Below are 26,070 nucleotides of genomic sequence, written 5' to 3'. Positions count from 1 at the left end.
GACTCGATTATTTCTAGACCGCCGCCATATAGCTGGGATATTGCTGAGTGCAGCGTTAAACAACAAACAAAGAACAAAATATTATAATAACAGAAGTGAACAATCTAATAGATCAGAGATACGTTAGCAAAAGGAAACACCACAGCCAAACGAAATGTTAATACACTTGCAGACGTTGTCACATACCATATCAATCAAATTCCAAAAATTTGAAGGTTTTTCAGTTATTGTCATGAAATGTTTTGTTACAACTTCATGAAATTCGTTACACTAATCCGTCTTCGTTTCGGCAATGTTACGTGTTACAATTCTCACGGGTTACATTCTGTCTCTAGGACACATACGGGTTGCATTCTGTCTGTGAGACACATCGTTCACTTTCAGGATACACCGCGAATCGAATATGACGTCATATATTGTAAGTTGGCTGTTTAGTTTTTGTCTGTATATTTGTCAGGTAGTTTAACGTCTAACCCTACTAGCATCAAACTGTATGACGTCATTGTTTGTACATGCTTGCACCGGGACAATACAGTCCTGTAACTGATCATCAGTCCACGAGACTGAGATACAATGTCATGCAATCACCCATGTCATCGAGCCTTCCGCCATTCCACTATTCCCCTTTCACAAGAAGCACAAGTTGCCGGGCACTTGAATATTTCCCATATTTAATTTGAATCCTCGTACAACGAAAACTGCGCTTTTGCTATGACATACAACCCTCACTCAGAGTACATCCAAACAATAATCTTAGCTCGCCTTATATCTTCTTATTGCCTGGCTGTTTTCCTCGGCGGGTTCTGTAAGCATTTTCTCAGAATCTTCTTGGCCCAGTCTAAGCGTCTTGTTTTTGCAATGATGACACGTGATCTTAAATATGATTCAAATACTCAACAGAAAAAAATGTTTCAAAAGTTCCAAATTATCAATTCTGGTGACAGTTTTTGAGTTCAGTGATTTGGGGATGGTGCGATTATGGGAATAGTGCAGACAAAGTCTAAAACAAAATGGACGAAATTGGCCTTTGCACCAACGATCATAGATTTCTGACACGACAACGGGAAGCAACTATGCAACACAAATACTAGCACCTATCTACGATCACTGGTACTCTCTGTAAGAGACACGGAGACTGGTGTGACGAAATTATGACCAATCTTTATCAGACCAAAGTAAGAATGAGGATTCAACCGACATTTATGACCATGGTGTTTCCACCACACATTAGCATGTTTGAGATAGGGGAGATACTTCTCAGGTTGTCTGTCTACTGAGTAAAATAATAGTACAATTATATTTTTTTACGTGATACTCACTTTTCTTAGAACACCATGGTAGACCTTGCCCTTTGGATCCTGTTTGCTGACCTTGTTCTTTGGATCTGGTCTGTGGGCCTTTGTCTGATTTGGATCTGGTCTGTGGGCCTTGCCTTTGGATCTTGTTTGCTGGCCTTTGGATCTATGTATTGTGACGTTGATCTTTTGAATCATGTCTGTTTACCTTTGGATCTTGTATGGTGGCGTTGCCATGCCCACCTTGTTCAGCAGGTGCTTGTGGTGCGGTAGTAGTTCTACACTTCCCCTCACTCTTCCAGTAGAACACAGATGTGCAGGAGATGTTTTCAAAGCATATCAGGGTACACTTTACTTTGCTGACGTGGCTGAAGACAGGACCTGGATCGACCATGGAGGTTTGATTGACAACATGGAATGAGACTACTCTCTGGGGCATCGCGCGATGAAAGGGTCGAAAACACAGACACACGTGTACTGTGATCCAACACAATAAGAGCTTCATTGTAAATGTGACTGGATTGCACGGAACTCAAATGAAATGTGCTGAACATGGACTCAAGAGACAACAGTCGAGAGCTGCAATGGAATAGTGATACTCCTGCAAAAACTGTGAAACTTATACTGAAATTCCAGAAGTGGTCCTGTTTCTGAGTTGTAAATGAGTTGCATTATGTATGTGTCTTTTAAGTTTGGTTGAGTGGAAATCTGAGTGCTTCATCCGCCGGAAATATCCCACAGCCCTGACCGTGGTGTTCTCCCATTACACAGACAGGCAGTTCGCAGACGCCTTAAAACAACAACATTTACGGTTCAATGAACGGATTTGCTACTACTTGTTACCTACACATTATAATAGAAAAGTCCAAAAACAGAAGAAAAAACTGGAGTTATATTTACTTTGAAAGATGGCTGAAAATACATTAATTTGAATTTTGATTGCTGCAAAATGAAAACAGTATAGTTTCATAACCATTTTGGTTTAACCTTCTCATTTAATGAGAGTTGGCAGCATCATATTGAAAACATTTTCAAAAAGACATCTAAAATGACTGGAGCATTTCAGAAATTAAAGTTCCTACTAAATAAAACAACACCAGTTTTTCTTCAGGATTTACTCCCACCTATAGTAGGCGATCGGACAAGTTATGAGTTAAGAAACTCCAATAACTTTAGCTTGCGACCCTGCAGCATCATTTAAATCTTATATCCACGTGAACGAAAAATGTGCACCTAAATATTATTTATATGGAACAAGGAAGTTAAATGTTTTGCACACAAGATTAAGATATATCATAAGTACACTTAATTATGATTTATTTAGAATAAATATAAAAAATGACCCATCATGTCGATGTGGGATGTGAGAATGTTTTTCATTACTTCCTTGAATGTCCATTGTATACTATTCAATCTTTAGAAAGTATTGTTAAAATTAGAACACTGATTGGTATTGATCTTATCCTACATGGCAATGAGGTCTCTCAATTGCTGAAAATCAGAATATTTTCAAATATATACATATCTATATCTCCCAAACAAAACTTTTTTCTCGGTTAACTTCTGTTGTATGTATCCTATTATTGGGAGATATCTTTTCCTGAGCTAAATAACTTGTGCCCAATCCTTTTCTTGAATGAATAAAATATCGTTCAATCAATAAACACAATCACACCCCTCAGTGACATATTACACAGTTTATATTCGATAATAGTTGATAATAAAACAATTTTGAGAAGAGAAGACAGAGAACAAACTATCAGTAACGAACCTGTTTCAGGCTCACCCTACTCTACTCAATAGACAGGGGACTGTTCCATTATACCCGTAGGTGTTACCCTAATTAACCTTCTACTTCAGTGTCTGTCAATTGACTGTCTGTCAAATGGGTGTCTGTCAATTGGGAGATAACCCTGCCCGTAGCTCCGAAAGGTCTAGATGTTGAATTATTCACTAACCCTTGCTACCAGGTTACTCGTGTGATCACTCAGCAATGTATTTGACTTTCTCAAATTGTTTTGTGTAAGAGGAAGGACGGAGACACTACATTACGCTCAGATCGGTATACTCGGCACAAGAGTTCCAAATATACAGTTAAAAAAAAACGTAGGATGGCGGGATGGTTTACATGGAAGATAGTACAGATTGCTTGATGGTATTGCAGAATGTACACACCTCCTCTTTATAACTATAGAAACATCTGCATGGCCAGATTTACTGATAGCATAAACAATGAATAAGAGGAAGAAACGTATACTTCGGTAGTGATCTAAAAGGTAACCTCAAAACCTGGGACTGATTACTTTTCGAAATGTTGAAAACAGTTCAATAAAAAGAGGTATACCAACTTCCCTTTCATCCTGGGTTGAAACAAGCGGACTTAATGCAAAGAGTTCGACGATGAAATAATATAGTTAGAATGTAACTATTATATATGAGATTTTCAAATATAAGCAAGAGTAAAGTTACTGAAAGTGCTGTGATATTAGACCATTGAATTGGAATAAAGAAGAATTAAGGGGAGAGGATCGAAAGCACACCGATAAGCCGAGGAACAGTATAGAGACAAATTAAGGTCAGGAAATCACAGACAGGAGAACCAAGGCTGGTTGGTAACGCTGGGACTGCAGCTTCAGAAACATAACGTATACACTATGACTACACAAGGTTATTTAGAAAGTGAGATATTGTACTGAGAAAGTTGCATCCCAAATATAACATGTGTTACATTTGACCACTTTCTAAATGTGTATTCATAGTTTGACCATAAGGTGCCTGACTCTACGGACGTGGGGTCGACTCCGGCATGGAACCCAACAAAAGTACTAGTATTTGTACTTTACTGCACACGTGAAGTCCCTTATGTACCATGTGTTTCTTCGTGTACATATAGAATATATCTGCTGAATATATTGACTGCCGTGGTGGTCCCTGGGGGTGCCCTGTTATTCAACAAATATCTGAGCTGAGGACCGGGGTTGATTTCCCAATATGCGTACAATGTGTGAAGCCCATTTCTGGTTTCTTCAATGATATATATTCCCAGTATCAGTCAGGGGCAACTCGGCGAGCTGTGATGGCTGAGTTGGTTAGATCGTTGACTTTGTGTGCTGGCGATTAGGTGCCCCGACTGGGACTCAACCCAACAAAAGTACTAGAATATGTACTTTACTGAGAAAGCATAACCCCAAATATAACATATTCTATTCGATACTTTCGAAATGGTTTTGCGTAATCACAGGATATATGGTGCTCGTCAGCATCGACATTACAAGTACGGAAACTTCTGTCTAGCATACACTTGCGATCCAATTTCATCCTAGTGCTAAACATCCTCGTCGAGAGTTCAAGACTATTCTGGTAAATACAGTAAAGTTACAAATATATTTCCTTACTTATGTTTGGCTTTTGTTTGTTTGTTTATTCATTAAATGCCACAATCCGCAATTTACAAGCAAAATGACAGCGTCCGTGTGAGGATGGGCATTATCTTGTTGACATGTCAATCCTTGGTCAGGACGTTATACTACTGATCCGGGAATGTGATCTCCGCAGTCCACACCTGTCAAACTGCCCTGAACAAGAGCTAAATGGTTTGAGCACTTATCCCATACTAAATTATTTGGGAGGGCCTGGCTGTCTGTGCATCTTATACTGCAAAGGTGTGGCCATCTGTGCATCATCGTACTGAGAGGGCGGGGCTATCTGTCCAAGTAGTATACACAACAATGGTATGGGACCAGGTCCCCCGAGGACTCCATTTGCAAAAATGAGCCCTTGTGAAATGTCCCTTATCCCATAACACCACTGTGTATATTACTACTGAGTTGCATGCAAATCTGACGAAAATCGGTCACAAAGTTTCTAAAATATTGACTTTTAAGTGAGCCTGGGGTTGGTCGAAAAAGGTCAAATGTTAAACGTTTTGTTGTAATTTAGTCTTTATTATCGGTCTAATAGTTTAGGAAATAATCACTTTTTAGTGAGCACGGGGTCGGTCTGGCGAAAGGCTATAACTCCAACGTATTATCGTACTTGTTATATTTTAGTGAGGCGAGAGGTGTTTTTTTCTGAATGAAACACAGCTATCGGTAGTTCCCCCGAGCTGCCTAGCTGCCTTGCTACCATCTTGTTAGGACGTACTTGTAGCGATGTGACAGCTGTCTCAATGTGAATGAAATGCAGATCTCAGCAGTTGTCGCCTCGCTACAGTCTCGGTTTGCTCTGAGCGAGCGGTGTGGATGAGTATTGTGCTGTCACAAGCGACAGTGAAATCTTTTTTATGTATTTTTCTCTTAGGACCGTAACCGGTTTGTCAACCAGTGCCGATACCTGGTTTCGGTTTGCGCACAATCAGCACGTGCAAGTTGGTTAACAGCGAGAGTTTCTGTCCCTCATTTTAAAACACGTGTAATAGGCACCCTGTAGTAGGCAACCCAGTGACAGGAGTTCAATGTAGAATGTACCTCGGTGTTTCCCTGTTCATAGTTTTATTATAGACGTTGCGTTGTGTACTTTTATTAAATGATGGAAAGCTTTAAAAACCAGCGGAACAGTGTACAGTCTTCTTCGGTTCAGTGGCAGTTGTCAACTCTTGCAGCAAAATATGACACAAGGCAGAAATGGGCTTCACACATTGTACCCATGTGGGGAATCGAACCCGGGTCTTCGGCGTGACGAGCGAACGCTTTAAGCACTAGGCTACCCCACCGCCCCTGGCTCTTATGAAGAGAACAGACAATTACCAAATGTTTCTTGAGAGGAACAATACTTCTATGAGTAGGAATGATCTACAGTATTTCTAACTTGACTTTGATGAGCGTCGAGGGGCGGTGGGGTAGCCCAGTGGTTAAAGCGTTGGCTCGTCACGCCGAAGACCCGGGTTCGAATCCCCACATGGGTACAATGTGTGAAGCCCATTTCTGGTGTCCCCCGCCCTGATATTGCTGGAATATTGCTGAAAGCGGCGTAAAACCAAACTCAGTCAGTCAGTCAGTCAGTGATGAGCGTCGCGACTTCATCGAAGAGGCCAGGACTGCAGTAGACAATGCCATCCAAAAAAAGTTAGAGACAGTATCTGATCATCTGTAAAGGGAACAGATGAGTGTTGCAGGAAGCAAACGATCGTGAGGATCATCTACTTCTGTACGTTTAAAGGCAGAAGACGCCAAACTGTAGCTAGAGTTTGCAGTTAAGGAAAGCCTTGTAAAGAAGAAACAAGCTTTACTGGAAGAGGAAGAAAGAATAAGACTTGAAAGAGTTACTCGACAAAATAAGGATCTTGAGACAGAGCTTGATGTTTTGAGGCGGGAAAAGGTAGTGGTGTCAGCTATGGCTAATATGGAGGCTGATGCAGAGCTTGTTGGTTTGCCTCAACAGGATCCAATCGAGAGGACACAGCAGTATGTCGAACGATGTGCTAACCTGAAAGCTTCTGACGATGCAAGAGGTCAACAGAAACGTCAACCTATTGACCCGACGGCAGGGTTTAGCAAGTACATGTTGAGGAGAGACTTACAGATGTCACGTCTGCGGAGCTACGATGACAGACCAGAGACTTACAACTGCTGGAAATCAAATTTCAAGGATGTGCTGAGGGACATTGATGTCAGTGCTGCAGAGGAGATGGGCCTGCTTATTAGGTGGCTCGGTCCCGAGTCAGGGAAGCAGGCACAGGGTATCAGGGTATCTTGGACCTGCTTATTAGGTGGCTCGGTCCCGAGTCAGGGAAGCAGGCACAGGGTATCAGGGTATCTTGGACCTGCTTATTACGTGGCTCGGTCCCGAGTCAGGGAAGCAGGCACAGGGTATCAGGGTATGTAGGACCTGCGTATTACGTGGCTCGGTCTGGCTCACAAGAGTTGATAGAGATTAACTTGAGAAAGAGACTTTGTAGTTTTGAGAGACAATGGTAAATTGTATGAGCTGGCAGATTTATTGTCTGAAATTGAGTGTTTAAAACTGTGTGATAAGTACAGGTCATTGCTTGCATACTTTGATTCTGCTGTTGGTGTTTTGCCCATTGTATCTAAACTACCATTTCGCTTTCAGGAGAAATGGAGATCCACAGCCTTCAAGTATAAGGAAGATCACAGGGTTCCCTTCCCACCATTCAGCTTTTTGTGAACTTCATCAAGGAACTAAGCCGTATCCGCAACGATCCAAGTTTCTTCGTGGAACAGGCAAATCTGAAAGAAGAGAAGCCATCCTACGACCAGAACAAATCAAGACCAAGAGTAGCGTCGAAGAAAGTTGAGGTAACATATCGGTATGACACTATGAAACCAGTTTGTCCTTTTCATAATACAAATCATCCTTTGAATCAATGTAGGACATTCAGCACTAAAACCTACATTGAGAGAAAAGACTTTCTCAAGAAACATGGCTATTGCTACAGATGTTGTATGAATAACAAACACTTGGCTAGAAACTGTAGAGAGGAAATTAAATGTGGAAAATGTGGCACATCTAAACATCCTACATTCCTTTATTTTGAGTATTCTTCAGCACAATCTGAGGACAGAATATTACAGGAGAATGGTGGGGAGAAACCAAAGGACCAGGTGATCTCCAAGTGTTCACTGATCTGTGGAAAAACTTTTGGGGGTACATCTTGCTCTAAGACAGTCTTAGCGAGGGTACATCATAAGGACAAGCCAGAATTATTAGTAAAGGTTTATGCTATTCTGGATGACTAGAGTAATGTCACACTCGCTCGGCCAGAACTATTTGAACTCCTGAAGGTTGACAATGATGACATTCAGTATACAATTTCCTCATGTACAGGAACTTCAGACGCCTATGGTAGAAGAGCTTCCAACTTAGTAGTTGAATCATTTGACAGATCACACACTCTTGATGTTCCACATGTCATTGAATGTCCTTAGGTACCAGATATGAACACCAGAGATATTTCTCAGTTATCCACATCTACAGGATATCCAGATTCCCCAACTTGACAATGACGCACAAATATTGTTGTTAATAGGTCGAGACCTCATTGAAGCGCACCATGTCTTGGACCAGAAGATTGGACCCAAAGGTTCCCCTTATGCACAGCTGCTTGCTTTAGGATGGGTCGTGATAGGAGAGACATGCCTCGGGAAGGTTCACCGACCCAACCATGTGACAGTCAACAAGATATACATCTCAAGGACAGGACAGGATCATCGGGGATCTGTTTTTCATCCATGCTCTAATAACCTTTATGTGGAAAAGGTCAGCTTGATTTTTGAGGTCACAAAGGATGACAATAAACAGGGTAGGTCAATGGAAGACATAGATTTCTTACAGATAATGGGCAATGAGATGAGTATGGGTCCCGAAGGATTCTGGACAGCACCCCTGCCATTCAAGCCAGAGAGACGTCGCATTCCAGGTAACAAATCACAGGCTTTACATCAAGCATATTCACTGGACCGGAGTCTTCAGAAAGATCCCATAAAACGCGCCCACTTCGTAGACTTTATGAAGAACATCTTTTACTCAAACAATGCAGAACTGGCACCACCATTAGATGGTGAGGAACATTGGTATCTATCGTACTGAGAGGGCGGGGCTATCTGTCCAAGTAGTATACACAATAATGGTTTGGGACCAGGTCCCCCCAAGGACTCCATTTGCAAAAATGAGCCCTTGGGAAGTCCCTAATCCCGTACCACCATTGTGTATATTACTACTGAGTTGCATGCAAATCTGAAGAAAATCGGTCACATAGTTTCTGAAATAGTGACTTTTTTGGTGAGTCTGGGGTTGGTAGAAAAAGGTCAAATGTTAAACGTTTTGTTGTAATTAAGTCTTTATTATTCTGATGAAGTCAACGAGAGTTTTCCCAATGTCGTTTTTCTATAGCGTAACCATCTGCCAAGATGCATGCAAAATTTCACGGAAATCGGTCTAATAGTTTAGGAAATAATCACTTTAGCGAGCACCGGGTCGGTCTGGCGAAAGGCTAACACTCCAACGTATTGTCGTTCTTGTTATATTTTAGTGAGGCGAGAGGTGTTTTTATCCGAATGAAATACAGCTATCGGTAGTTGAGTCTCCTTTAAACCAGCAAAATAAAATACAGACATAGTATCAGGCTATAGTATTCAATTAAATATTGAATAAACCATGAGCAAGGTTACAATGAATGACAGTACAAATTTCTAATAATGGGTCCAATACACTCAAAATCATAGATGCGTTTCTTTTGTTGAAGAATATATATGGCTACCATGGTCATACCATGGCTACCTTGGAGTAGAGTAGTAAATGACGCACATTACTTCAATACTTGTAACACCCAACCTCTAACCAGGTTATAATGTGGCCGTTAATAATATATTCACCGAAATGTCCCACCGAACCATGCTATTATGGGGCTACCAATATTCTTCTTCCCCCTTTTTGCAAGCGAAACCTTGGATCAGCAGTATGTGTTCGTTGCTAGGCAACTTGCGGTTTGTCATGAAATAATCAGTACCAGCTGATATCAGTGACAGGTATGTCTTCTCAATGATGGATGTTACACATTCCAAAGTGTGAAGTTGCACAGTATCCGTCGGTACACTTCTAACGTAGTCAATCCTTCAGGCACAGAAGTATACACCTATTGGGTGAGTGAGTGAGTCTAGTTTGACGCCGCTTTTAGCAATATTCCGGGAATATCACAGAGTGGGACACCAGAAATGGGCCCATGTGGGGAATCGAACCCGGGTCTTCGGAGTGACAGCGGACGCTGGTATACAACTATTGCATATACCACACTGAATAAGTGGATAAGGTACGAGTGGTGGGCGGGGGCAGGGGATCGATAATTGGTTCATATCCATGTTTCTTGTGCCTCATCTCTGTCATACGTACATCCATGCATAAAGATTCAGAGAGGGAAACACTCTAAACAGGACTGCAGGAAACGGGTACGACTTACCACTTATAAGTTTTATGTCGAGCATAATTCCAGCCCCAGCCTTTGGTTTTCACAATATACACGTTTGAGGTTCAGTCAATTTGGCAGGTGCAGTGAAGAATTCAATCGTGTCTGTGGATAGTTCCTGGTGGACTTCAATTTACTGTCCGGTGGGAACACCTGGTGTCATCACTATTTGATAATGGTTCATAAACAGCATACAACTTGGTTCTAGTATTTATAAGTTTACATCTGGCAGAGATCATCAGCTCAGGTTCCCTTGATCCTGGCACAGTCGGGGTGGTTAGACCCACCATCAGCTCGGGTACCTAAATGACTATAATATATATATATATAGAGAGAGAGAGAGAGACAGAGAAAGAGAGAGAGGAAGAAAGAGAGAGAGGGAGAAAGAGAGAGACAGAGAGAGAGACAAACAGAGAGAGAGAGACAAACAGAGAGAGAGAGAGAGAGAGAGAGATCCCCAGTATCCCAGGTAGGTGGCTCAGGATTGGTTGCTGGCATGAGTCCCTCGCCGTCATATTGCTGTCATATTGCTGTCATATTGCTATAATCGGCGTACAACCTGACTCTCTCACGTGTTGCTGGTTGCTGGAATGTGTCCCCAGCAGTGATATTGCTGTCACATTGCTGTAAGCGGCGTACCTCACTCACTCATCACTTGTAGCTGATGTTTTTCTGTCCGTGTTTTCAACAGTTGTATATTTCACACCATTGTTTTATGAGTATGACAATTACACTTTTTGATATAACATTGCATATGATTTACTTGGTCTCGTAGCAATGTGGCTGAAATAACGCCGATGTCATGTTCAAGGTGAATTCACTCACTCACTCTGAAAAATGGGGGTCATGACACTGGTGCATGAACCAGGGTCTAGATTTTCGAAGCTCACTTAGCGCTAAGATAGTCGTAAGTTAATGTTAATGTATGGCACTTACGACTATCTTAACTCTACGAGAGCTGCGAAAATCTAGCCCCTGGGGTTTACAAGGGGGTTTTGTGTCATAAATGATGCAACTCATTTCTTTGACTGGGGAACGGAACGATAAAAAGTATGAACGCGATAAAACACCCTTTCTAAATCTACAGGAAACCCATTCCAGGTTGGACCCATGCTCGTCGTAAGAGACGACTAACGGGATCGGGTACTCAGGCTCGCTGACTTGGTTGACACATCTCATAGTATCCCAATTGCGTAGATCGATGCTCATGCTGATGATCACTAGATTGTCTGGTGCAGACTCGATTATTTACAGACCGCCGCCATATAGCTGGAATAGTGCGGCGTTAAACAGCCAACCAACCAATCCTTCCAAGATGAATGTCTATTGCAGGATTCCGACTATATCATTCTATCATGGATATCGTATCCATGGATCACATCAAATAGTCATGATATCAGGTGTTCACGAATTCATATGTCAATTCTCATGACAACCATTATCAACAACATGTTAGACTGTAATACCTGAGAACTACCCCCAAAATGTAATCTTTTGATCAATTGAATTAAACAGTGACTACAAATTATCTGGCAACGTGATGACGCCACACGTGGTCACGTCTGAGCACCACAACATTACTCAACATATGGATTAAGCCCAATTTATTGTCTTATTAGCAGCACGTCAAGTGCCACAGTATACACGAGTATATTATCAACATGGGTTCACCATAGTACGTGTATATAATTAAGAAAACAACATAAAACTATGTATGTTCTCCCTAACAAATATACTTATTATTATGGCGGTGGTGCGGCCCAGTGGCTAAAGAGTTCGCTCGTCACGCCGAAGACTCGGGTTCGATTCCCCACACAGGTACATTGTGTGAGCCCATTTTCGGGCATGACATTGCTAGGATATTGGTAAACTGTAAAACATAAAACCAATAAAACCACACTCGCTCACATAACATTACCCCGCCTTGGTCTCTCAAGTCTACCTTTCTATCCCCACAGGTGAAGCCCATTTCCGGTGTCCCCGCCGTGATATTGCGGGAATATTGCTAAAAGCGTCGTAAAACCCAACTCACTCACTCACTCCTGCCACTTGCCCCATCGGTTTAGTTTGGGGGCTTTTTTTGACAAATCCAACCTGTCTTCTCTTCAAAGCTAGTAGTCTTCCATTTGTAACCATTCGTTTTAACCAGCATCGCTGACCGTGCAAACTGCGGAAAATTGGCCTTCCCGGGAGCCCAGTTGGTGTACTTGGCCGACGACCCGTCCATGTACGTCCAGCCACCAGGAATGTCATAGTACACGCCGATGAAGATCTTTTCTTGAGCTAAAATTAAATGTCATTTTGTCAGTGACATACTTAACATCTTAAGTTTGAAATGGATTGAAATATTTATTTATGATTACATAACGAACTTAACAAGATAATTTACACAAAAATGAAATATTTTGTAATTGTGGAGACGATCCGTTAGTAAAGCAGCCCCTCCCAGGCAGTATGTACGGAATGTAGTACTGGTATGAAATTCAGTTTCTACATCATTCATCTGCATCCTCTCACGCACCGGCAAAGGGGGCGTCTCAAGCGCCGCACTTGAATATATGTGCACAGTATCCCGTAGGCGTGCCATTAACCTGTTATTGTGGGTTCGATTCCCGCGGGCCCCGACTATAGGTTTGCAAGGACCAGATCTGTGTGTATCACGAATATTGTCAGTATCTTTAAGACTTATCTTATTAAAAACAAATTCCAGATACGACATGTCAGGATATGACTGTAATACTGTTCAAGGTGATTTTAAACTCACTCACTCAACCACCCAACTACGCATTCATCCATCCTGCCACTCACTCAGTCACTCACTCAATCACTGAACCATCCAATCACGCACTCAATCAATGAGCCATCCAATCACGCACTCAATTACTGAACCATGCAATCAGGCACTCAATCACTGAACCATCCAATCACGCACTCAATCACTGAGCCATCCAATCACGCACTCAATCAATCACTGTGCCATCCAATCAGACACTCAATCACTGAACAATCCAATCACGTACTAAATTACTGAACCGTCCAATCACGCACTCAATCACTGAACCATCCAATCACGCACTCAATCATCCACTCATCCACTCACTCAGTTGCTGTAGGTAAATACCAGAGTGTTCCACTAGTCTGACGGCGATGTCTTGTTTCTTCTGGCTGTCTACTTGAAAGAGGGAGGTGTCTCCTGGTAGGTTCTTTCAAACAACTTCTGCCTCCTGAAACCGCTTCTTGTCATCGTAGTAGATCAGGTACAAGTCAATTTCCTTGAAGTAAATCCACACCATAGGCTGGATAATCTGGAAAAGAATGGTTTGTAAATCTACACATGATCGTGAACTGAAAATGCCCCGAGACAGATACGTTATTCATGGGACACATAAAGTATAGTGAGATTCTGTATCGTCGAAACTTTGAGCAGCTTGTGTTCTCACGTCACCACGTTGAAACACGTTGAGTCCTACCGTTGGCTCGGTAAAGAAGGAAACTTGATTCCCCGATGAAGAGAACTCTTTTCCACTTACGCCTTCCCCATCGTCAGTGTTCTCTTCTTCAATGGAGACTTCGACGTTGATGTTCTCGCGTCAAAATTCAGTTCTGGCGTCAGACTGGGCGTCTTGCACTTGTGCCGTAGAGATGTAGATATAGTCGAACTTTTCTCGCAAATACACCTCTGTTGCCAGGTACGATATGCGTTGTAAGGGTTGCTGGCTGAAACCTGTGCCGGAGGTTCGAGTCCTAGAGGGTCGAAACTGGAAGGCGGCCATGGGGACGGTTGATACCTTCATTGCGTGGCTAATAATGTCGTCATAAGTGCCAACTAGTGTTTTCTAACACGTTGAATCGACGAACAATGACAGAAGTACCGGTTTGAAGCATTGTCAACTACATGTATTTTTATTCGTGCAATTCGAACACAAAAATGCTTGATTGTGTTTCTTCGACCATTTCAACGCTCTTTGTGGTTGGGTAAGTGAGTGAGTTGGAGAGTGAGTGAGTGAGCGAGTTTAAAGCAGCCATAAACAGTCTTTCACTCAAGTCGAAAAATTCTTTCACAAGATTACCGAAGAAAGAATTTCATGTCATAATAACTTTTGCCTCTGAGTACAAATATTTGGTGAGTTGTATCAACATTTACATGTTTTGTGTGCGTGCGCGTGTGTGCGCGCTTTCTTGTTTGAAATTGTCCCAACTAATGCTGGTCATGTAATGCTATTTCATTGAGATACCAATCCGTAGTATAACAAAGATACCCGACACACTCAGTTGACTCCGATTGTTCAGACCATTAGAGGCACAATGTCACACCACATTTCTCTAAAATTACATTATGCATTTCTCTCAATAATACAAACTATTAGCCCTCAGGGAAGCTACCATATAATTTATTCAAAACAAAAGTACGTATAGGGATTACAATATGAAATTTTAAAGTTCGAATGAATTAATGCAACGTTGCATTTAATCGACTCTCGCGCCATCTACCGGCCGATAATTATTTCAAGCGAACCCTATAGATTTATGTCTCTTGGAACACTATAACGCAATTTGTGATTGAAAGCAGTTCGGCAAACACCCTCAAAACCGCCTCCGGCAGTTATCGATGTATGGAGCAATCGTTTACAGTCCATATATGGCAAGTATTATCTGTTTGGAAGCTGTTCACCTCGAAGTTTCAGTTATCGATTTTCAGGCAAGACGTAAGGGATAATAAGTCTTTTACTGCATCAACAGGAAGCTAAAGTGAGTACATGCGACCCCAATATATAAAATAGAGGCCAAAATATTGACGGAAAGTGTGACATTGTGCCTTTAAGGCCAAGTGCCCGGCAGGACTATGTCGTCTTTCAACCAGCCGCTCTTTCCTCCAAACATTGGCCAGCATCGCGAAGTCTCTTCGTTCGTATGCAGCTAGTCTCATGCGAATACATCCTCTGCACATCGATTTAAATATAGTTCATGTAAGTGGATCGACGTGTCAGTCACTGGATTACCTGTGAAAATTGGATTTTTTACGGACCGCCGTCATTCAACTCGACAGTTGCTGAGTGTGGCGTTAAACAAACAAATAAATTGACAAAACATATTTAGATCACTACTTGTAGTAAGTTTACTGGTTCAGAGGGCATATTACATAATCTCGGGCGGCGGAGACGCCTAGTGGATAAAGCGTTCGCTCGTCACGCCTAAGATCCGGGTTCGATTCTCCACTTGGGTACAGTTTTGGAAGACCTTTACTGGTGTCGCCCGCCGTGACATTGCTGGAATATTGCTAAAGGCGGTGTAAAAGCCTACTCACTTACTCACTTACTCACTTACTCTCTCACTCACTCACTCACACAGGTTTACCTCACGCAGGTATTACTCACCGAAATCTCTTAGTGAACGTCAGTGGTTGGCAGAAACAATAGTCAGGACACCATATTGTAAAGATCAACTCTAGAGTGGGTTCCATGCACGTGTATGAGCAGGGTGTGTTGTGAGTCAGTTTAAAACTAGAATTTCACTGCGATCAAGCGGAACTGGGCAGGGGGATTGTTGTCTGTTCTTGTAGCAGGTACCACACGAGCATCAAGGACAACTCGCGACATACATGAAACATGCAAACATCATATACTCGTTGCCTTTGGCTCGTCAGGATGCATCGCTTATAAGTGATTACAATTCAGGAACAGGGACCAAATGAGACCTTCATTTGTCGCAGTACTCACACAACAGTGCTCAAGTCTATTCTTTCGTGTCATACCAAAAGACGTGAAAATATATTACTTGCTGGTCACTGTCTGGCGCTCGGCATTAATGGGTACAACAAGAACTGGTCGGATCGGAGTTAGTATAATGTGTCTGAGTGGGGTATTCATGCTTCACTGCGGCATGGTTTCTCAGTGGGTTAGCACTATAAAATCAGCCTCAGTCTGGGCTAGTACAAGCAGCCGCACATACACATACACAGGCATGCACGTCGTCATAGGAGCGAGATACTCTCAAGCACGACGTTAAAGCCAATTTCACCTCACCGCACCTCTATTCTTTCGTATGCAAGGTTTTGTATGTTTCTCTCTCCCTTATCCGGGTTAGAATTGGTCTTCAGTAACCCATGGTTGTTGCAAGAAACGACTAACGGGATCGGGTGGTCAAGGTGAATTGGTTAGCATATGTATCCCAAATGCGTAGACCCATTCTCATGCCGTTGACCACTGGCTTGTCTGGTTCAGACTGGATTATTTACAGAAAGCCGCCGTATAGCTGGAATATTGTGTTGAACACCAAACAACAACAAACAACATTCCACCGCCCTTGACCACATTCAGTTCTGAATAACAACAATGATGTTACTCACGTTTCTTAGAACGCCATAGTAGACCTTGATCTTTGGATCCTGTTTGGTGACCTTGTTTTTTGGATCTGGTCTGTTGACCTTGCGATCTGGTCTGTTGACCTTTGAATCGTGTCTGTTTACCCTTGGATCTTGTATGGTTGCGTTGCTCTTTGGATCTTGTTTGTTGGTCTTTGGATCTTGTATGGTGGCATTGCCATGCCCACCTTGTTCAGCAAGTGCTTGTGGTGCGGTAGTAGTTCTACACTTCCCCTCACTCTTCCACTAGGACACAGATGTGCAGGAGATGTTTTCAAAGCATACCAGGGTACACTTTACTTTGCTGACGTGGCTGAAGACAGGACCTAACAGATCGGACGTTCGGCTGTCCAGTTGAAATGGGATTCTTTCATGACGCAGGAAAGGGTTTGGGGGCTGATGACACAGACACATACGCAGTGTGATCCACCAAAATATTAGTTTCATTGTAGCTGTCAGTGTCAGTGCCGGATGCGGTTCGGGTTTTAGGCGGAAACGTTTGGCATCAAGTATTATTTATGGAGACTGTGTGACTGTTTATCGGCTTTAAAATGACAGATTTCCGGAAAAACTCAATTATTCATTAAGTTGTGTCAACAACAGAAACAGAACTTTAAAACGTTCTACCTTATGTTGCAATGAGAATAGACCGATCCAGTCTCGGCCGATAAGCCCTGCCCACTACGTTTTTTACGTTAGGGGGGGGACAACCACTGGCAAATCACAATGGCGTCACCGCCGGCGAAACGTTACGTGATTGCGAACGTTGTTGATGAATTCTGCTTGTGATACTTTGGTATCCGTCGTTTGTGAATGTTATTTAAAGAGGCAAGTTATACGTATGTGATTTTTAATATACATGTATTTTAGCTGGCAGATTACAACTGGCGAGTGAAAATGAGTTACATGACCGATGAAAAAGCGTCTCGACTAGCTGCTGAGACTGTAGGAAGCGTAATTTCTTTCGAGTCAATTAATCTATCTGGCAATTCACCTCCGTCACAGATATTAGCAGGGAAAGGATAACTGAATTTTGTTGTTTTGGTTTATAATTTTTTTAAACTCGTGAACACCACATGGTCATGTTGCACATCGTTTCGGTATCTATAAATAGATTATCAACACTGCGCGTGGCGCCTTTTCTTATCCGTTTGCGTTGTTCAAATTTAGTTCAATAATCTGAAAACATGGGTTTCTATCTTTTAATGAATTAAGAGAATGGTAAATAAAAAGCAGAAAATATTTCCCGTCTACAACTTCATGTACCTTATTTCTCTGTACAATTAATGTAAACAAATCAATCACAGCATAACCTATTTGATCTTATTTGGAAATCTGGAGAAGTTGGGCTTGTAAACAATATGTTTCCATGGACGTATCTGGACATACCCAGAAGCAAATATTCAACAGCTGATCTGCAGCAACTCTCAGTAAAGTTTCTCTCTTCAAAATCTGTACACTATGATAAAATGACACTGAATATAAGGAAATAATTTTTTTAATCATCATTTCCATTTAATTTTTCTATATGTACTTTCTTGTGGAATCCTAATTTACATACAAACTTCCACGATACTGGACTTCATGAACTGCCAGCGTTTATGTACAGGTATATCACAGCACCAGAACACAAAGAAGATCCAAGATACAGTCTGCACCTGTACACTAGCTGACCCATCTTCCAGAAATAGGAAACGTGATGCAAAATTTTGGAACAGAGAATCCACAGTTATTCGAACAATTAACTAGCATTGAAATAGAATGTTACACAAAATACAAATGTAGATCTATTGTTTTTTCATCAGAGATGTTTAACTGCTAACTACTAGTGTAAATAAGGTGCAAAGAATATATCCTATGTTCAAAGCCTTCTGTCAATACAATTATTGCTTCTTAATTAAACAATGATAATCTTAGTTTTATTAGATCTGAGACCATATCCCTAGAGGACATAACACTGATTTTGATCTATTTCCTTTTCTGAGATACTTACTGGTGTCATAAAAATTATAGTAAAGTTGATTCAAAATTTGGTAAAAGTCGTAACAAAGGTTTAGGAAAACAGACATGAAAATGTCCTGAAGCGTTCACCTCCTACAAACCAGTGTGCCATTTAATATGAAGCTCATTTTGCAAATAACCATCAACAAACCTTGAACAATTTGTCGAAATCCACCATCTTAATAAACACTAGCTTTTGCTCAGTCTTCAAATAGTAGTAACCTCCTATAAAACCTATGATTTATCAGAACAATTACATCAAATATGGGTTAAATATATGTTTCAATCTTTATTCCGTTACATGAAAAGTCACCTGAGATTTTTGTAAGTTATTCTGTTCCAGGACTACATAATGCCTGACCAGGGTTTGACCAAAACGTAGCCTTTGCTTTTTCAAATTTTCTGGATGTTGAAATAACTTTAATGAGTTATGATACTAGCAATCACTTTCAGAATTATCTTATTAGTAAATGTAGTATTTAAAAAACCCATCTAAAAGCAGGAGCCAAGAAACTAAGTTAATACCAAGTGATTGTCCTGCCATAATATGTATGGTGTTTGTTTGCTTAGTTCTGCCTTAAAATCTAAAACATCTGATATGTCAATCAATTAAATATTTATTTATTATTGATTAGATTATTATTAATTTTATTACCCTTCGACGTTTACTAAAAAAGGCAAGATTCTGAAAACATACCGTGATATCATTTCCAGTGAATTAATCAAAATTACAGTTGTAATATTACTCCTAAAATGTACCATTATATGTGAATAATATATGTGGTAACAAAACTTCAAATAATGCTCTCATAATTAAGATATACACTTTATTTCACTCCGTCCAATACTCCAGAAAGTCACTATTCTTCTCACATAGTTTTCGTATTCGATCAACCTGGAGGAAGGTAATTCAGTTCAAAGTCCCATGCAATTCTTTATAAAAAATCTGAAATATTTAAAGCATGGTTTTGTAGGCACTCATAAGAACTAATTTTGATACTTGGATATTGCATGATAGGCAACTGCTGACACTGACAATATTTCCGTTTGAATAGAAAATATTACTCCTCGAATATTTTGCTCTGTTAACAAAATACTGTAGGCCTTCAGATTGTACTTATAAAACTTAAAACATCCTAAAATGTGTGACAAATTGAAGAATATCTAAGAGCGAAGGGGACAATATCCGCCACATTGTTCTTTCATGTAACATGTTTTGCTATTTCGGTTGACCCTAACCGAAATGAAGATTTGTTTACATTGTGTCACGGCTTTCTCGCCTGTCTCTTTTGAGCTGGGGGTCAACCTGACTTCGCCGCCTTCCACTGGTAGCCTCTGCTGTGTAAATTGTTCGCCTGACGACGCATAGTTGTATTGCGAGAATAGCATAACCATTCTTTGTACGCCAAACAATTGACCTGATGTTGAATGTTAGAGGAACATGGAACACAAAACGTTTTGTGGGTAACACAGAAGCGCGAATAAACTCTGACATGTGTAAACTGGTAGTATTGGTACGGCTCCCATTTCCTACGCTGTGATACACAATGTGTTTGAGAAAGTTGCCAGATATAACGTATGGTATTTTTGAGATTACATTTCCTCAGTAAAATCCACAATACCATTTAGCAATAGGTCAAATGTAATAATTTGGGATTCCACGTCCATTGTACGCAATATTTTACGAACGTTTCAGTCACTTGTCGCCCCACCCCCCTGAGCACTGCCCCGTGGACTTCCCTGGTTCATGTTGATCATGCTTTATGCGAGAGGCTAACGGGAATGGCCTTCGTGACCAACTCGTGTTATTCCGGGACATGCCGAATGGAGGTTAAGGGAACGGGCGAGTGGTGATGACTGCGGGAATGGTTGGCCAGCCTCGATGACGTTACGGAAACCTGCCGTCTTCAAGCTGTGTATAGCGCTGCTCATGATGCCATCTACATGTAAAAATTTACTTTATTATCATTTCAAATCAACTTACCATTTCAATCTTAACTGCAAAATATGTAGGAAAACCAAGTTCTACGGATAGTCAACTTCTTTATTGCAATGAGTGTGACGTTTCGGAGTAGGTACTAACACCGTTATCAAGCAAGTGATACACAGAGTTGTAACAAGGAGAATACATAGCTGCATAGTGAGTATAAACAATAAACATGGTTGATGTACATTGACTTTCCATAGAACTTGGTTTTCCTTCATCTTTACAACTTCTAAAATTCCTCTCAAAGAACCTTCTTATGGAGTTCTCGGTCCTGTATAAGGAACTGATCAAGCAACAAGTTACAAATTCTGAAGGATTCTTTAAGATCTTTGTGCACCTTGTGAATAGCGGTCACAAAGTGCACATACGAAGTGCTAGTTGCCAGGGCCCTTATTCTCGAATCGTTCGTAGCCCTAAGAATTCTTAACTTTGATCGTAGCCAATGTGTTAAGAATGGGCATAAGAAGTTCGTAGGACTTAAGAAGTTTCGAGAATAGCTAGCCAGGTCATGTTATCATAGCATGGGCGGTGGGGTAGCCTAGTGGTTAAAGTGTTCGCTCATTACGCCGAAGTCCGGGTTAGATTCTTCATATGGGAACAGTGTGTGAAGTCAATATCTGGTGTCCCCAAATAATGCTTGAATATTGCTAAAAGCGGCGTAAAACTACACTCGCTCACTAACATAGCAGGTGACACAAAAGCCCACGTTGTTGTTAACCAGCTCTTGACTAACCGACATCTTCGCTGCTTATCCCACAAAGTGATTGCAAACCAGCTTTCAAAATCTATCCTGGGAATAGTATGCAAAATAGGTAGGACACCCAAGAAAGAATCAATAAGCTTCATGAATGTATACCAACAAACGGTGATACCTACCTGGGTTGCCAGCGGCAACATAGGGAAATCGTATTAATCCCATAAAGCAGCTGAGGACGACGTTCCTAAATGTATCGATCCTTTGTGATGAAAGGTTCCACTTCAAGCAGATTGTTCTTGACTGTTTGGACCTTTTAAGTTGCATGTAAGACAGCTTTTGCCTTGTGTCCGTTAGGACGACCTTTAGCTGGTGAAATATCAAAACACAAACGTTGGCTGTTATACCTATCACGTGAGCGCGTATCTGAGGTAAATCTACACGAATATCATTTGATCGGTGGACTATTGTAAAATACATACAACTTCGTCTTTGCTGGAAATGATTGTATAAACTCTCGGAACTGATTTTGTGACTGAGCTACTAGAATCTAGGCCACTGAACGGGAATCTAACTTGCATGTACAGATCTAACACGCAAACATGAATGAAACTAGACAAGGACTGGGAATACACACATGTGTGTCGAAACATAGAAAAGAAATATTCGTTTGTTCATGAAAAACATAAAACTTGAGGAGCCCACGACGCAATAAATAAATATCCCTGGATAGTGCCTAAGAATTATCGGTTACCTAGAACTAGCATTTACAACGATAGGTATTTAAAAAGTGCTGCAATATCGTGGGAATATTTCAAACCTAACTCTAACATATTCTAGACAATGATTACAAAGAAATAACAAGTTAGACATAAACAAGAATAAAGTTTAAATGTTTCTTATCTTGAAACAAGAAAGGAGGCAGAGCTGTGAGTTCCTGGGTTTATTCAAGCAAGTGTCCTGAGATGGAAGAACCCAGGATTATATAACCCACAGCTCTACTCGTTGGTCATTATCAAGTTTCTATAAAGTTGGAGATTCCATATGCGTTATCTACGCTATGCTGACAAGGTTTACTTCACGAGGTAGGTGGTAAGAAGATGATTATCTAACACGGTTTGATTTTCTTTATGGTGTAGCCACGGTCAGCTTACGCCAAAATATCTGTCAGTGCTTGACCATGGCATTTACGACAGGACAAAGAGAATGGCACGCAGGTAATCTCGATCTTGTTCAACAAAAGTTGATTTTCGATTACGACTTAGTTGGTGGTAGATATGCTCCTGTTGGGATGGGACTACTTATCTGCACTTGACCAAGGGATGTACCCGTGAAGAAAGGCCGGTGCAGACACAGCTCAATAACTTCATCTTTGATTAATTAGTTTAAGGTTGGAGTGGACGCGTTTGCTAATTGACTACTACTGCGCTTGACATGCGGGCTTTAAACAAGACAGACTATGCACAGAGACTTGCACCTATACAGATTTCCTTCGTTAAGAATAATTTGTGAAAAATATAAAAATGTATGAAGAAATATTTGCACTGTAATACATTGAACACACATTATTAAGCAGTTAATCGGAAAGATCCGTTAACCGTATGAGCGGGCATCCGTTTATCAACCACTTGAAATGATGACATTTCTTTCTGAATGGCATTATGTAACTTGAAAGAAATAGGTGTGTCATGAATTGTAGATATGGATGTGTGTAATTGCTTAAGCTTGTTTTTAATTGTACACGTTAGTGTGGTTTAAATTTTACGCAATTTTGAAATGTGTTAAAAAGGAAATGCCTTATAATATACTTTGAATTAACATGGACTTATGTGTATGTGTAAACCTGTGAATACAGAATACCATTTACAAAGTGGTCAAATGTAGCATATGTTAGATTTGGGATTACACTTTCTCAGCTTACAACGTCAGCCATCTCACCCGTCCAACCACCTATGCTTTCATTTTTTTAAGGTTAAGGTACCTGACTCTGAGGATATAGGTTCGAATCCCCTATGGGACTCAACCCAACAAACAGTATTAGAATCTGTACTTTACTGAGAAAGTGTATCCATCTCAGCCCGGTTGTGTTACTATATGCTTGAAATATATCCTATGTGCCATTAAATATTAACTCGGTCTCCCTACTACTCGGAGTTACACATTCTTAAGAATTGATTTGCAGTTTGTCCATTAACAGCAACATCATCTAAACTTGGTAAAGGATTAGATGTTTGACCTCCGATACAAACGAGACGAGTAAAGCAATTCATAAAATTCCAAAGTAGTGTAGCGACTATCCTCCTTGTGGCTTGAGATGTACTGACTGACTGAGTTTGGTTTTACGCCGCTTTTAGCAATATTCCAGCAATATCACGGCGGGGGACACCAGAAATGGGCTTCACACATTGTACCCATGTGGGGATTCGAACCCGGGTCTTCGGACTTGAGATGTAATGTGAATGAGAGGCAAGAGTTACTTATACCTCTCTAAGGTAGATGACACTTCTATCCTGTCCCAGATCATTCTATATTACTCTGTTTAAGTGTGGCAAAGTCTACACATAGCACACCATTGCCCCTTACTGATACTGCAGGTACAATGTATAACAGTTTATACACTGCAGCACCTAGTATAACACAGCCTCATAAAAAATACAAGGTTAACACTGATCATGTTTGTTGTTTGTGTCATAACGTTTGCCTTTGATAATATTATCATCTCATTCAGGTTCTTTTATAACTCTAGGTTCATATTAAGGTATCAATCGTTTCTAAATATATATCTGGTGGACTTCAGGATTGTCTTCGTTGATTTACTTACACTGTACTGTTTCAACAATCTTACACTTGATATTTTGAGAAGACAGTTAATATTTTGACAAACAGATCTTTGGACATTGATTGTTACAGTTGTAATGTATAGAGTTGTTAGCTAATGCTATGCATTTTATAATGATATAACATGTTTATTCTAAGTGATGGTTAATTATATTTAAGCACCTTTAATATTTAGCAGCAGGAAAAAAGGTCAGTACGAATTCAAAATTAGATAGACACTGTAATCAAATCATAACAGAAATGGACATAATAAGCGGATGAAAAACAGTTTTTGTGTACAATATTCTGGCACATCAATAAATAACTCAGCACAATTCCAAGACATCACGTGAACGTTTCCAGTCCATTCAGACTCTTGACTTCAGTAACTAGTGTGTCGACCACGAGCGGCAATAACTGCAGCACAGCGTCTATGCATGGAGCGCACCAATCGATTGATGAAGGCCATTGGTACCTGGAACCACACTCTGAGAAAGGCCTGGCGCAATAAATCGGCCGTGTTTGGCCTTGGTATGACATTATTCAGTCTCCTCTGAATTTCATCCCAAAGATGTTCAATTAGGTTTAAATGTGGAATCAGGGCCGGCCACTGCATAATGTTGACACCGTTCTGCTGTAGGAAATCCCGTGTAGCTCTGGAAGTATGGGCCCGGGCGTTATCATGCTTGAAAATGTTGTTCCGGTGACGTGCAAAATGTGGTATGACGTGGGGTCTGAGAGCTTGGTCGATGTAACGTACCGCTGTGAAGTCCTTTGACCAAGGTTCTTGAAAACCACAGGACCCATTTTCCGGTTCAGGCCTATTCCAACCCATACCATGATGCTTGCACCTCCCCATGAGTCTCTTTCCATAACACATTGGCCACGTCGTCGCCATATTCGTCGCCAGTTTGGGTGTTGTAAGGCAAACTGTAGACGTTCACGCCGATGTCGAGGGGTGAGGATAGATCTACAGTAAGGTCTACGGCCATAGAGGTTCCCGCTGTTAAGACACCGGCGTACCGTATCAGTACTGATTGGTCTTCCATGTGTTCCCACTGTCTGACGTGTTGTTTTGGATGCCTACATGAAGGGATTCTGTACATGCTGTCACACAACATGGCGGTCATGTCGTCTTTTGGTCACCCTTGGTGTGCCAGTACGGGGCGATAATGTGTGGAGTTGGTGGCCCGGAAACGTTGCTACAGCCTGTAGATGGTCCTAACGTTGACCTAGAAATGATTGGCAACGACTTGTGCAGTGTGGCCAGCTTCAAGTCTTCCTAGCGCCTGGTTCCTCTGAGCTGTCGTGAGTCGCGGCATCCTGCTGACGTTGTAATGTGAATGCTTCAACCAGGTTTGGGGTGCATTTAATCTGGCTGGTCCTTATGAACAGAACGTGCAGCATGAGTTGCATGAAAAACATGGACAACACTGTACCATCTCCGAGATCAGGTTGCGTTTTTGAGACCATTTCCTGGGTTCCATTCTGAGTTTGGGAAGGAATGTCTATGCTCAGGTAAAGTTGGAGATGTTGTCAAATATATACAATCAAAACATTACATGAGTTTACAGTTATCCGTTTCTGCGAAGGAAAATTCCAAACTGACGTTTCTTTTGCTGCTTAGTATATATCCATCTATTTCTTCTATCTGTGCGAATGTTTATTGAGTGAGTCAGTGAATATGGTTTTACGCTGCTTTTAGCATAATTCCAGCAATATCACGGCGAGGGACACCAGAAATGCGCTTCATACATTGTACCAATGTGGGGATCGAACCCGGGTCTTCAGCTTGACAAACCCTCGCTTTAACCACCAGGCTACCCCACAGCCCCCTCAAGGAGAATTACTTTGTATAGTCGACATTGATGTTGCTGAAGCACCTATAGTAGGTAGATAGCCTAGTAGGTTCATTTGTTTTTTGCATTTAAATCATTTTAATAATGATGTATTGAGTGAATGCGAAGTTATTATAATCAGGCGCGTAGCAAGCCA

General features: G+C 41.1%; 1 long non-coding RNA gene across 1 annotated transcript; it reads left to right on the top strand.

Annotated features, from left to right (window-relative positions):
• The first annotated feature begins 2,711 nt into the window (after positions 1 to 2,711).
• Positions 2,712 to 26,070, top strand: LOC124263284. Its single transcript, XR_006894802.1, has 3 exons — positions 2,712 to 2,867; positions 20,147 to 20,153; positions 26,056 to 26,070. It is a non-coding gene; the product is annotated as an uncharacterized LOC124263284 (long non-coding RNA).

This window comes from Haliotis rubra, unplaced genomic scaffold, assembly GCF_003918875.1.
Source record: "Haliotis rubra isolate DU_JTF1 unplaced genomic scaffold, ASM391887v1 Scf877, whole genome shotgun sequence".
NCBI classification, from domain to species: domain Eukaryota; kingdom Metazoa; phylum Mollusca; class Gastropoda; order Lepetellida; family Haliotidae; genus Haliotis; species Haliotis rubra.
This window is presented reverse-complemented; position numbering and strand designations above follow the sequence as displayed.